This window comes from Psammomys obesus, unplaced genomic scaffold (assembly GCF_907164565.1).
Source record: "Psammomys obesus unplaced genomic scaffold, mPsaObe1.curated_primary_1811, whole genome shotgun sequence".
Classification (NCBI taxonomy): Eukaryota; Metazoa; Chordata; class Mammalia; order Rodentia; family Muridae; genus Psammomys; species Psammomys obesus.
The window spans coordinates 26,520,251-26,531,141 of NW_026595981.1; positions in this window are offsets into that span (position 1 = coordinate 26,520,251).

Consider the following 10,891-nt stretch of genomic DNA (forward strand, 5'->3'; position numbering starts at 1 on the left):
TCAACATCTGCCTCTTAACACTGACTATGCAAGACTAACATCTGATCAGGTCAAGGCCTGATCACCCCTTGATATACTTGACCTCCGAAAATAATGACCCGTGCTCAACCAACTACCAAATGTCTACCCAACCCTCATTGCTTACCAACTAGATGGCCCAACACCAGTATATTAATATGATATCTCAATAGTGGCCTCTCAACACCATGCATGGCATGACCAACTACCCCAACATTCAATAATGGCCTTCATTAAGAACCCCCAAAACTGACACCTCAAATTGACTATGGCTAATAATTTTCCTCTAGCCACATCTAACAAGGTCCCTGATTGCCATCTGTTACTGTCTGATGGTGACTGCTAGATTTACCTGGTTTGGATTGGAACTAACCTGAACTCCCTTTGACTTCTTAGACTTGGCCAGCTGGCCAGTAGTGGAGCTGCTGATCTCTAGCCCAGTCCCCTCCATTTGACCCAGCCCTGACTTCCAGACAACCTATGAGCAGGAAACAGAATTGACATGGGAAGGTTTCCTCACTTTCCTGAGTTAAGTTCCTAGGAATCCAGCTGTTGTCCACTGGACACCTCCAGCATTCCCTTACCCCAGGCAGGATGCTAGTTGCTGAAAGTGATAGTTCATGGAGCGCTATAGTTCTGGGGTGGACTGATCTCATAGGGAAAGCCTTGAGATTACCACACTCACTGTGCCTACTTATGGCTATGCTCAGGGTACAGGGCTCAAGGAAAGAAGGTAGGCCTTGGGAAGGAAGCCAAAGATCATGAGGGCATAGAAGAGCCAGTGGCCAGGACAAAGCAGAAGAGGGACAAGGAAGCGTCTAAGAAACAGCAAGAGCGAAGGGGAGGGTGAGAGGTGGGGAGGGATGCTGCTCTTAGTGCAGCAGCCCTTCGTGTGAGCCGTCCCGTCTCTCCCAGCCCCTCCTGGAACTCTTATGGAAAGCTCCAATGAGACTTGAATTCAGCAATAGCTCATGATTCCCCTTTATCAAAAAACTCGGAACCAGGGCCATTAATTAGATGAGAGAGCAGCTGTTCTGGGCCCCAGGGCCAAGTGACAGACAATCAGTCTATCCCTGGAAATGCTGGTCTGGCCCTGGCTGTAGCCTTGGGAGACTGTCTGTCCTCTCCTCTGTGGGGCTTGCCCAGGGAGCTACATATGCCAGCTGTGATGTCCTGCCTGCTGCCAACCATGGACTAGTCCCAGGAGAATTCCACATGGTGAGAGGGCACCAGCTTCTGACATGCTGTAGTCAGGTCATTGTCCTGAGCCTCAGTTTCCCTATCAACTGAGGAGGCTCAGATTCTCCAGGGAGGCAATCTCTGGCCTCCTCCTTCCCCTCCCAGGTACTACCACAGGCCTCTGCAACTTACCCAGAACTAAACAAGACTTAGCTGGATGGCAATGACTTCTCCTGGGTTCTTTTTTTTTTTTTTTTTTTTTCTCTTCTAGACAGGGTTTCTGTGTGTAGCTCTAACTGTCCTGGAACTTGATCTAGATGCTGGCCTCAAATTCACAGGGATCTGCCTACTTTCCAAGTACTGGAATCAAAGGTGTGTGTCATAATGGCCCTGATGCTGCTGCTTTCTTCTCCTTCTCTTCCTCCTCTTCTTCTTCCTCCTCCTCCTCCTCTTTTTCTTCTTCTTCTTTAACTTCTGGGTTCTAACTGCACTTGGGACCCAAAGAGAGTCATCATCTGCCTCCTGGATAGGATCCTCACACACTATGTAGTAGGGTGAGTTTAGGACCTGGAAAGCTGTCTGGAGTCTTATCACTTCACGATTTCCAGGTACTAGAGGTAGACTAAAGTGAGGGGAAAACTGCCCTCCATCATGAGGGCAAGGTGGACCCGTGAATCCTTCCAACCACAGGGTGTCCCCAAGACTGCAGCCACACCCTGTGTCTCGGACTGCGGGGTAAGGGTGGGGGTGGAGATGTTAAGGATGTGATTTCTGACAGCTAGATCTGTACTGCCCAGTGGAGATGGGACTGTTGCCCAGGAAACCACAGGAGAGCGGCATTCTCGGAGCCTCCACATGGAGACATTTACACACACGCTACAAGCAGAAGGCAGGATTGTGATTGCACCAGACCAGACCCCAGGAGTTAAAGGAGGGAAGAACTCAGGAGGCTGCAGGCAGCTTAGAAAGGCTTCAGCGGGAAGCGGATCTTCAGATTTTGTCTAGACCTTCAGGATTGCACAGGACAGGATGCGAAGAAAACACTCTAGGCAGAGGGGATAGAGCACGGGTTGGGGGGGGGGCACATAACCAATTCTAGGAAGCCAGTGTACCTAGAGGACTTAGAAGCTGGGAAGGCAGGTCGCCAGGAGCCCTGTACCCTGTCGAAGTACAATGGTTATTTTCTGATTCCCAAACCTTAGCATATGGCAGAATCATTTGTGTGTGTCTAAGGACCTAATGGGGCAAGATAGTTAAAATGTGGGTCATCTTGGAGAAGCAGGCACTTGGGGATGGAGCCTTTCTCTTTTGCATTTTTTCATTCTCTCTCATTTGCATGTTATACTAACTAGAACCTGCCCACCTTCCAGAAGTCTCAAGGGTAGGTGGAAGAGAAAGCCCTGCCCCCCCCAAAAAAGGCTTAGGCACCCTGGTGCCTGCCTCCTGATTTTGCCTGCTAGTCCTAGGCTGATCCTCCTTTCTTTCCTACTGCTGGAGCTCAAACCCAGTCTTGCTCCTGCTGGTCCCAGGGTTTCTCCCAACAGGATAGAAATCAATGAACAATTTGCTGCTATTTGTAGATCTCATTTCCCTGCCATCCCCAACCCCAGCCAGTCCTGACCAAGTTCAACCCTGCCCGCGTGCCTCAGGCAGAGGGGCTGGCACTATGCCCAGCTAAAGGGAGCCCAGGGCTGGGTCCTGGTGGGGTGGTGGGGACAGGGTTTATCTTTTACCTGGTTGAACTCCTAAAAGTCGAGAGAAAGAAACACATGACAAAAATAAACAACAACAAACAAACAAACAAACAAACAAACAATCAGTAATCAGCTGGGCAGTGGCACATGCCTTTAATCGAAGCACTCTGGAAGCAAAGGCAGGTGGATCTCTGTAAGTTTGAGGCCAGTCTGGTCTACAAAGAGAGCTCTGGGACAGCCAGGGCTACACAGAGAAACCCTGTCTCAAAAAAACCAAACCAAACCAAACCAACTAACCAAACAAACAAAAACAAAACCACAGTAATCTAGGGGCCAGGATGAGTACTTACCTAGCATCCATGGAATCCTGGGTTCTCTCCCTAGCACCACATAAACCAGGACCGGTGGCTCACACCTGTAATCCTAGCACTTGGGAGGCGGAGGCAGGAGGATCAGAAATTCGAAGTCACCCATTGGTACATAGCAAGTTCATGGCCAGCCTGGGATAGATGAGACTCTGTTTCAAAAAAGAAATAAATGAATATGTTTTTATTCATCTATTTTAATTTATAGAATTCATTTATCTAGTGGCTTAGGCAGTGTCTACGTGGAGGCTAGAAGATAATTCGTGGTGGAAGTCAGTTCTGTCCTTCCAGTATGTGGAAATCAAACTCAGGCCATCAGGCTTTGTGACAGTCCTTCTACTACTGAGCCATACGGCCAGCTTTGTTTGTAGTTTTTAAAAAACATCCTAGATGTCTTGGAATTATGGCACAGGCTTTTGTAACATCCCAGTACTTGGGAGACAGGAAGCAGGGACATTTCTGAATTTGAGGCTAGCTTGGTCTACCAAGAGAGCAGCAGGCTAGCTAGAGCTACACGGTAAGACCCTTTCTCAAAACAAAAACAAAATCAGAAACAGAAAGCCCTCAATGGGATTAAGTCGGCTGGTAGGAGGATTGCTGGGAAATTCATGTTACGGTTGGTCGTCAGCTATGTACAAGTATGTACCAGGCACAGTGGCACACCGTTGTATTTCCAGCCCTCCAGAAGCCGAGGCAGAAAGATGAGATGTTCAAAGCCACCCTAAGTTACACAGTGAAACACTGTCTTAAAGGGGAGGGGAGCAAGGAGGTGGCTCAGTGAGAGAAGGCTTGCGTAACCATGGCAAACAAGGCCCTGGCTTCAGTTCCTGGCACCACAAACGGAAGAGTGACAAAGATCTTCGATTGGCATGGTAGAACAAGCCTGTAATCCTAGCGTGTAGAAGATGGAGGCAGAAGGATCAGGAGTTCAAGGTCACCCTCGGCTTTGTAGAGAGTTTGAGGCCAGTCTGGGTTAAGACCTTAAAATTAATTTGTTAATTTAAAACAAAACCAGAGCTGGAGTGATTGCTCAGAGGACCTGGGTTCAATTCCCAGGGCCCATGTGGCAGCTTTCAGCCATCAGTTACTCCAGTTCCAGGGTTTCATGTGCCTCTTCCCACCTCTTTGGGTATTGGACCCACAAATGGTGCACAAGCGTACATGCAGGCCCTCACTCAGAAGCAGAAACAAAAGTAAGTGAATCGCTAAAAGCAGCCAGGCAGTGGTGGCGCACCCCTTTAATCCCAGAATTGGGAGGCAGAGGCAGGCAGGCCTCTGTGAGTTTGAGACCAGCCTGTTCTACAGAGCGAGTTCCATGGCTACACAGAGAAACCCTGTCTTCAAAAACAAACAAAATTGAGAGAGAGAGAGAAAAAAAAAACAACCAAAATAGAACCTTACATGCTTTCTCAGAGGGGCCCCGGGTGCCCAGTGCTCACACAGGGCTCAACAGTTTCTAAGTGTGAATTCCGTCTCAGCTGGCCTAGGTTTCTTTTTCAGCTTTATTGAAATGTAATTTAAATGCAGTAAAAATGCATACATTTTAAGGGTTCAGTTTGAAGACTTTTGGCAAGTTTATATACATGTAAGACAATCTCAGCAATCAAGACAGAGGACATTTTCATCATTTCCAAAAGCTCTCTGGTGCCCCTTCTTTGTCAGTCGTCACGTTATCCCCAGCCCTACTGATGTGCTTCCTGGTGCTGTAGATTACTCTGTCTTTCCTAGAGTGTCATGTAAATGGAATTATATAGTATTATATAGTACATACTCTTGGTGTCTGGCAGCTTTCCCTGGTATTGTTTATGAGGTGTGTACTTTAAAAAAAAAAGATTTACTTTATTTACTTTTAATCCTGTATATATGTGGGAGGATACATTCACACGTGGGTGCAGGTATCCATGGTGTCCAGAAGATGGCGCTGCATAGCCTGCAACTGGAATTACAGGAGCCTGTGAGCCACCATAACAAGCTGGAAACTGAATCCTCTGCAGGAGCACTCTTTTTTGGTCTTTCTTTCTTTCTTCCTTCCTTCCTTCCTTCCTTCCTTCCTTCCTTCCTTCCTTCCTTCCTTCCTTTCTGTTTGTTTTTTGAGACAGGGATTCTCTGTGTAGCCTTGGCTGTCCTGGGCTCACTCTGTAGACCAGACATATATACAGGCTGTCCTGGAACTCAGAGATCCTCCTGCTTTTGCCTCCCAAGTGTTGGAATTGAAGGCACAGGCCACCACCACCCCTTTTGGGGCCATGGATTTTGAGGGTTCCTTGGGCAGATGGCCAAAGGGCAAGGCATGGGATATAGTCATTTTGCCCCCATCTACCCTAGCAGAGTTTTGGGGGACACAGGTTGCTGTGGCCAGGAGCCCCATCATCATGTTACCTCATCGGAAGGGGGACCATCTATGGGACTCCCAACCCCTGGCAATGAGGCTGCAATTCATCACAAAAGCCTCAGTGGCCACCATCCCCCTCCTCCTGGAGCCTGTGAGAACTCAGACACAGGAAAGTGAAACTCCACCCCCCCACACACTTGTCAGCACTGCGGGGCTCACTGGCTAGGCTGTGCATAATTCAGAGGTTCCATCCAAAATGGTTCCACGCAGGCCAGGCCCTGCTGATTGGGGAAAGGAAGGACAGAGACCTCAGGTCAGCCTGGTGCCTGGCAGGGAAGCATCCTGAGCAGCCTGGAGCACTGCCTTCCCAATACCTCATCACACCCCAAGCCCTCCCTCTCTGACAACTGTCCCCATGTGGTCCCACACAACACCCGCTGGGATGGCCTCCTGACACTCCCCCAGGACCCAGGCTGAAGGAGATGCTTCAGCTTTATCCTGGCTCTCCTGTCTTCATCACACCAATCAATCTGTTGACGAGTCCTCAAATATTTACAGAGCACTTGCCAGGGCAAGGCTGGGTCCTAGGACATTGGAGGGCAAGTGTGAGAGACTCACACTTCCCAAGGAGCAGGACAGCCACCGAGAAGTCAAGGAACAGACCACAGAAGAGCAAGGCATAGGGGCCGAGGGGAGGTAGCAGGAGACTTCCAGCTGAAGGCCTGGCCTGAACTGGGCCTGTCTGGGTAGAGGGTCATTTCGGGGAGATGACGAGGCAGTCAGGTAGCTGGATGAGCAGCTGGAAGATACAGGCCATCTGGACTTTGTCAAGATTGGCTGATAGAGCTGTGGTCAGGTGAGGAAGTCATGGGGCTGGCCTTGAGTGCTCTCCAACCTTTGGTAATTCGGTAAGGACACCGACTGCTTCACAGTAGATAGTTTCCGAGACTGGATGACAGGGTGTGGAGCATTTTCCTTCGCTGTCATACAGATCCCTGCACCCCCATGACCTTGACCGGGTGACCTAACCCTGAGTCTGGTAACAGCAATTAGGGTGTCGTGGTGTGTGTGGTCCCGGCGCTTGGGAAACTGAAGCAGGAGGATTTGAGCCTTACTTGGGCCACATAGGGAGACCCTGTCTCAAAAATCAAGAACTAGGGAGACAGCCCAGTGGTAGAACATGTTACCAGCACTAGTGTGTTGGAAAGCTCTGGGCTTGAGCCTCAGAACCACAAAACAAATAAATAGTAGACAAATGTGGGTACTAGAGAGGTGAAGGGAGAAGGCTCAGGAGTCCCAGGCTGACCTGAGTATCTCAAAACACACACACACACACATGCACAAACACACTTACACACATTCACACATCCTTTAAAAACAGATCTAAAATAAATGGACACGGGCTGTTTACCCTGGTAGTTCCCTGAGGCCTCATCTCCCAGGAGGCCTCAGCATACTGCTTGTCCGCTAATACTGGCGTTAAAAATGGATTGCACCGATAAGAGAAAAAGCAGGACTTCCTGGCAGAAGAGGCTTTGAGTTGTGACATGAGGTGTAGCGCCTCAACCCCAACAACCATCAGAAGGTGTTGTGGTGGGCCCAGGGCTGGGGGAGGGGTGTTAAGCACAGGACACTGTGGGGAACCCCTGGGGTTAGCTTTGCTTTGCTGTCTTCTTGCAGGAGTCAAGGGTTGGCAATCCGACCTGTCTTGAGGGGTTCCTTCCCTCCTCTTCAGCTCACCGTCAGGCCTCTGGCTCAGTCTCTCCATCTCTCTTGTCCTCACTAATTATGCCTCCCGTGGTGGTTTTTTTTTTTTTTTTTTTTTTTTTTTTTTTTTTTTTTTTTTTTTTTACCAGTTCCCAGTTTCTTTCAGGCTCTGGGTCCATCTTCCCACCTCTCCTCTCCCTTTTTCTCTACACCCTGCTGTTTGACTCTCCCGTGTCTCCAGGGATCTTCCTAAAACTCTCCATCCATTTTGGAAGCAGAGGCAGTTGGGGAGCGGCCAGAGGGTCCCAGCCCGGGAGAGACCCGGCCCTATCGATTCGGGGAGAGGGTGGGAGACATCGGCGAAGCCGCTCCCAGCCTCACCAGTTGCTGCTAATATTAGCTCCGGAAGGCAGCTCACTGATGGATTAGCAGAAATTAAGAATTCAAATTCTGTAATTTGAATTGGAGGACCGCTGCTCGCTGACAGCTAATACTTCTCCAGAAATTAATGAGCGAGGGAGGGGTTGGCCGTGCTTTCTGCGCTTCTTCTTTGACAATAGAGTTCCCCACCCCCGTGATCCAGGCATTTGAAGTCCCCTCCCAACCCCCATCTCCAGGCAGGCACTTCCCCAAAAGGGTTGGGGTCCTGTTCATCGTACATCTTATTCCCATGCCCTCCTGGGTCCTTCTGTTTCGCAGCCAGGCCCTCTTCTACCCGCTGGCGTACTGGAGCAGGAAAGGACAGGTGAGTTCAGCCTTTCCCGGCCACGACGGATCCTGTCTTTGTCTCGGGACTGTGGTTTCTGCGAACCCCTCCCTTCAGGGAGGGGCGACTACGCCAAAGTATGGGGTCTTCTCTCCCCTGCCCTCCATCCCTGCCGTCTGAATGCCCTCTACTCAGCCACCCAGGCTCTTCCGGGAAGCCTCCCAAGGGTCAGACTAGTGACCAGCTTCATTTCCTTTTTAAAAATGAATTATTATTGGCGTGGGGGGGATCGGGGCACACGTGCCGCGTCACGCATGCGGAGGCCGGAGGACAGTCTCCTAAAGTCAGCTGTACTTTCACATGGGCTTCAGGGGTCACACCCGGGTCACCAGGCTTGCATGACTAGAGCCTCTACCCACTGAGCAATCTCACCGACCTGGTCTCTTGCCTTGTTCCTTTTCTTTCTTTAGCCGTCTGCTCTGCTGCGTCTCAGAGCTCCCGGCTCCTCCTGAGAAAAGGATTGTTAAGTCTTTGTGGCCTGGCACTGACCCTTCGCCTTCCAGCCAACAGGTGGCAGTACCCGGCAACTTCCGTGCTCTCCCTGACTGCCTTGGGGTCCCTTCGCCTTTATTTTCTGAACGTCCAGGGTGTGTTTGCTGGTGGCTGGCTGATGCCGAGGCCGTGCAGTCCCATCTGGGGCTGGTGTCCCGGTGGGACACGGGAGGCACATTTAATTTTTTAAGCGAGGAACACCCTAACGCCCCTTCGCCCTCCTTCCGAGCCAGTGGTTGCTCAACCTGTGGGTCGCGACCCCTCCGGGCCCCACCTATCGGGTGTTTACACCACGATTCGCGACGGTAGCACCATTACGGTTACAAACTAGCAATGAAATAACTCTACGGTTGGGGGTGGGAGGGCCATCACAACCTGGGGACCTGTGTTGAAGGGTCGGAGCACTGGGAAGGCTGAGAACCGCAGCTCTCAGCAGTTTTCACAGTGTGGACGTGGTGTTTGTCATGGGAGGGAAAAGGAGTCAGAGAGAGGCCCTAGCAAAGCCATGTGCTAATGGCGAGGGTGGAGTCCAAGTCTGTTCGTGAGGCCTTCCATCTCATCTCTCCACCTCTGGGGCACTGCCCGCTCCAGCCCCATTCTCTGCCCGGCACCTGGCTGAGTTCTGACCTAGGGGTATCGTTGCTACCCGGGCAGATGGCTTCTGTGTAGCTCGGAGCCCGCGGCGCGCAGTGGAATTGGCCACTGACGAGGCTACGCTGGAGTACTCCAGCTTGGTGGGGAACCAGGACACCTGGTAAATCTGGCAAAATGGCTTCACGTTGGCTTCATTTGGGGGAAGGGATTTGGGATTACCTAGAACCAGTTCTGCCTTCGGAAGGCGAGGAAACTCAGCAACATTTGCACATCTCCAGACCCCAGTTTCTGTCCAGGAAGGGGGTCCCTGGAGCAGATAGTCCCAAATCCCTCCCAAAGGCTTGACTGGATCTTGGAGAACCAGATGTTTTCAGTTCTGCTTTTTCAGGCTGGAGTTTGACCATAATGTTTACTTGGATTTGGCGAGCTGTAGAGTGAAAGAATAGGGGGGCTGGGGCAGAGGGCAGAAAAGAGGTTTTCTAGGGTAGAAACAAGATTCCTTGGATTCTGCTCTCAACCGAGCTAGCTCAGCTCCTCAGAAACCTCACCCTCTCCGATGTTTTCTTTCCCTCTGAGGCTCACCCTTTGCCCAGTGACAGGAGGAGGTTTGGGGGGGGGATGGGTCCTGAGGCGTCCCATCCCTGCCCTGTGGAGGCTGAAGCAAGTGGTTCCCACCTGACATCCCCAGACCACTCCCTCTCTTGAGTGGCCCCTCTGATACAGAAATTGCCTTTTCCCAGATCCAATTAAAATGGTGTTTGGAGCAAGGTTGAAATAATCACATAATCATTTTCTCCCGGAAAAGTTACTGGCTGAAGCCTGATTTGAAAGCTGAGCTGGTAATTGAATCTGAGGGGTAGCCGAAGCAGAGGGGCCGGGGTTGGGGACCGGGGGCTCCTGGTGGTGATTACTCTGACCACCAAGGGCTCTGTGAGTGAGTGTGTGTGTGTGTCCATGTGTGTGTGTGTGTCCGTGTGTCCCCTCTCCCATCTTACTCTCTCATCACAGATGTCACTTGGAGCTACAAGGCGATTGGGCTGTTGAAGGATCACCCACAGCCTCTGCCATCAGACTTGTACAAGGAGGCCACAGGCCAAGCCAGGACTCCAACCCACCCTTGACACCCCCAGCCAGCACCCTGTGATTCCTGAAGGAAACCTGAGCACCCAGAGCCTCATCCTCCCCATCCCACCCTTTTTCCCCTGGGCTGGTCCTGGCAATCCTCTCATTTGAGGTAAAGAGGAGAGAGGAGGGGAGGGTGTTACCTGCTAGCTCTGGCCCAGAGAGCCCTGCAGGCAGTGCTTTCGTGAATGGCTAAGGCACCTAGAGTTTGTGGCCCAAAATAGTCCCATCTTTCACAGTGTCCCTCCTCTCAACACTGGTCTGAGACTCAGTATATCTGCTACTTGTAGGCAGAGCACTGATTTCTTCCCGCCTTCCTTTTTCCTCTTTCTTCACTCAGGAAATAGTCATCACGTCCTTGCTTCATTTGAACTTCTGTGGGTGCTGGGGTAGACAGGGTAGCTGCTGTCCTCAGAAAGGAGCTAAAGGGCCGGGTGTGGTGGCACACGCCTGTGATCCCAGTACTCAGGGAGGCAGAGGCAGGTGAATCACTGTGAGTTCGGGGCCAGCCTGGTCTACAAAGCCAATCCAGGACAGCCAAGGCTACGGAGAGAAATTCTGTGTCAGAAAGAAAGAAAGAAAGAAAGAAAGAAAGAAAGAAAGAAAGAAAGAAAGAAAGAAA